The sequence below is a fragment of the Poecilia latipinna genome, unplaced genomic scaffold (genome assembly GCF_001443285.1).
Source record: "Poecilia latipinna isolate Pla-1442-1.1 unplaced genomic scaffold, P_latipinna-1.0 Scaffold887, whole genome shotgun sequence".
NCBI lineage: Eukaryota > Metazoa > Chordata > Actinopteri > Cyprinodontiformes > Poeciliidae > Poecilia > Poecilia latipinna.
In genome coordinates this window covers 171,668-175,734 of record NW_015113503.1, presented here as the reverse complement: position 1 = coordinate 175,734, position 4,067 = coordinate 171,668, and positions in this window count along the sequence as shown.

Below are 4,067 nucleotides of genomic sequence, written 5' to 3'. Positions count from 1 at the left end.
GTTTTGGGTAAAAATTGTTCTCGATACATTTTCTGACATTTAATAAACAGAAATCATTTTGGTAATTGTAACTGACCTATAATGAGAGAAGCTTGGTCTGATTCAACTTCAGAAAGTGAGAAAAACATTCTGGTTGTGGAACAATTCAAAGCTTATGCTGCTTCCAGAGGGTTAGGGTTCCTGCCTGATAAACACCGTTACTGACTGCTCCTCTTGCCTCTCGGCGCCGTCTCACAGCCGCACAAGGAGCTCCGAAACAGTTGACATGCAGCACACCGACTTCTTTTAATGTCTTTATCCAAAATCTCAGTGGGTTGTTGTGCTCCTGGTGAGTCCTTGCCAAGGATGAGGATGAATTAGTCACACACATGTTGCACTTATGCCCTTGTGAATCAATGGAAGCGAGCGCAAGAGTTGCACACAACCTGCTGAGTGAAAAGGAGGAGGCAGCGATTTATTTATTTATTTTTTTTGCAGTCATGCATTAGAATTCAAAAGGTGCGATTCTTTCCCCAGTTGGATCTGGACTTGGTTTTAGTCAGAGATGTTTGCTAAGCATTATTGTTCCTGAATGTGAGCGTTTGCCTTTCTGTAAGACTCAAATCTTGACACAAAGATGACTTCTTGTAACCGGTGGAAACAAAATCATGCAAATTGGAATTCTGATAATAAATTTGCTTCTTATAAACGTGCTATTTTATTTTATTTTTTAAAATTTGTGTTTTCTCAATATAAATTTTTGAGCTTGGATAAGGTGGTATGTTTGGCTATAATTACATTGGTGTATTCTGTAAAACTGCTGTGGAACACCAGTGACTTGTGTCAGTTTGTTGTATTTGATAAATAAGTGCCTTGCTACCAGCAGCAAGGCTTATTTTGGGGAACTGTCCTCTTTGGACAATGTGCAGCTGGCTCTCCCAGAGCTCTCACAGCTCATAAGTGTTGAATCCATATCTCTTCTATGAAATTGCAGTTCAGTGATTTATAAATTAGCTAAAGTCAACTCTTTGATCTACAGCTAGCTAATGCTACTAATGTTAAAGTTTAAGATAAAGAGCCTCTTTTTCTTGCTCTATGTGAAGCTTTATTATGCACAAGGCACCAAGACTGTTATTGTTTTTCACTGTATTCATGAAAAGTACTTCATGGAAAACTGAGAAAAAGGGCATAAAGACTGGCTGCCTTAGTAACAGGTGAAACGAACAACTGACTCAGAAAGATAGAATAACAAGAAGAAACACTCAGCCGCACTCTTTCACAGCGGACACACATCAGAGGTAAAAAGTCTAAACATAAAACCAAAGGCTTTGGGGAAACAATTTGAAGGCGTTCTAATGGACCATGTCAACGGAACCTTTCAAAGTTAAGGCAGAAGTGCTCCTTCAATATTTCTAAACATCTTTTTCCTAACCATTCACCAAACAAAATACAGAAAGATGGCAGTCCACTGAAGATTCACACACAGCACAGATCCAATCTATCAAAAGGCATGAGTCAGTCCAAAGTGAATATTTGCAACAGGTCCATTAACAAGCTTTTTTTATGGCAAAGCAACAGTGTCTGTAGGTGTTTGGACATGTACATTAAACCATTTAATGTTCACATTTAGGACCGGATGTTTTCATTGCTTTCTAACTGAAAATAAAAAATGGAACCAAAGCACTTAGAGAAACTGTAAGTCAAGGAGGTCGGCACACAAAGAACGGTGGCACAAAGTGGGAAATGTCATGTTGCTCACAGCAGCCAAGGCAAGATGGTAGAAAGGGTGGAGGCGGAGTGTTTTGTTCTCTGTTCATTAAAACCCCGACTTGGAAGTGAAATCTTTCAGATTTTCTTACCTTGTTAACACATTGAAATGTAGCACCTTTCCAACAGCCATGCAACTTCATCTCTGCATGCCATTAAATACCTCTGACTAGGGTTTGGAGGTGATGATGTAGTGCAGTCTTTTTATTATTATTATTATTATTATTATTATTATTATTATTATTATTATTATTATTAATTTGTTTTATTATTATTATTATTATTATTATTATTATTGTTATTCCTGCAAATTTATTGTAACATTCTGATTGTGTCCGCAGGCAGCCCATCCATCTCCAGTTAGTAAACATACATAATGAAGGTTGTATTTTTTTAACCTCTTATTGGAGAATGTAGTCCTTCATATTGTGTAAATTCAATGGTAGCATCATAGATTGTCTTTGACACAACAACGCTGATAGGTAATTTAACATTTCCAAAAAACACTGGGTAACTACCTTTAGCTAAAGTTATTGACATTTCAGGTTAAATACGGTCAAAGTATCTCAAATCGCAAATAATGTCTTCAGAATAAGTTTGGAATAATGTGTTTTTGCCAAATTCATATTTTACAGTGTCCAATCAAAAACTGGCCAGAGTACTAAAAATAAGCTGGCATATGTTTTTACAGGTCAAACCAAAGTATCATAATCCACAAACCATTTCAGGTTTTTTAAATGATAAACTACAAGGAATCACATTCAGTCCAGACTCAACAGTTTTGAAATATTCCTTTTGCTAATACAGCACTACAAAAAGAATGCTAGCTGTGGCAGTGTTGTAATCAAGACCACTTAACCCAAGACCAAGCAGGACCAAGACAAGACAAGAGTGTATCGAGACCAAGCAAGACCAAGACAAAACCAAGACCAGAGTGTATCGAGACCGAGACAAGACCAAGACTTTTAGGATCCGAGACCAAGTCAAGACCAAGGGATGTCAAGACCGAGTCAAGAACAAGACCAGCGCCCCGCACTACATGACACGATAAAATGTGAAATATGATCAAAATTGCTTCTCAAATTGATATGAAAGATCCATATTCCCATAAAAACACCTAGATGTTAAATAATACATTTTACCAATATTAAATATTCCATTTCTGTGCTAAAATGTGTGATGGTCTCGTGCCATCCCTAAAAACATAACACCCTGGGCATTTGCCCATATTGCTCATGTAAGAAACCACCACTGTCTGCACCATTAAACATAGCAATTGAGGCAATGTCCTGACAGTAAATAATGCTCAACTATGAACACTGACCAAGGAGCAATGAGCAAGAAGTAACCAAGCAGAAGGCGCTCAGTGTGACTGTTCTCACCCTCTCTCCAGTATGAAGCCAGGCAGTCTGGCACCATGGCACACATTACAGCTGCCACTTTGAATGAAAACAATCAAAGAGCAATAAGCATGCTCTGTGTGCTCTTTCATTCTTGTGTTTTATTTATTTGCTAATTAAATAAATATCAATGTATAATATTAAATAAAAATAATGATAGCTACTGCAGAGTTCGCAGAGCATTAAAAGAACAAAGAACGGCTCTCAGTGACACTCCAGTACTATCTTCTTTGTAAAGAGCTGTTCAGAAGAATCGGATCGTTCGTGAATGTCACGTCACTATATTGCAGACTTTTGGACAATGTTGTCCCATATTTGCAACAGGTCAGTCAACGCCTCCGCACAATAATCCAGCGCAGTGAGTGCCAACTTTTTGTCATCACAAATGCTTATGCATCTCTGTACAGTTAGCTTTGCTAACATCACGTCAACGGAGCTTACCTTTCTTTGAGCTTCTTTTCGAAGTGACAAAAAAAGTTACACGTTGTCCCCACCATCTGTGACAGCGAAGCGCTGCTGAGTTAGTTGTCGCCATCGGATTTCTTATGATTTATGCAGTGCAATTCTATTACTCTGAGCATCTTCAACTGCTCAGAGAAAACCACCGCACATGTCTCAGAGTGCCGTGTGCGAGTGAAAAGTGTGGGGGAAGTAACAGAAGGTCACGTTATTGCTTGGATTTTAATTGGTGCATTTTGCATCCAGTGAAAACAACTATGTTTTCACCAAGCAATAACATGACAGAAGGTCACATTATTGCTTGGATTTTAATCGGTGCATTTTGCATCCAGTGAAAACAACTATGTTAACAAATAAACTGGACAGTATGCTGTAAGTTTAGTGATATTTCCACAGTTGCAGTCTTGACTGGTCTTGAAATAAAATCCCGAGTTCTCTGCGCCCAAGACCAAATGCGGTCGA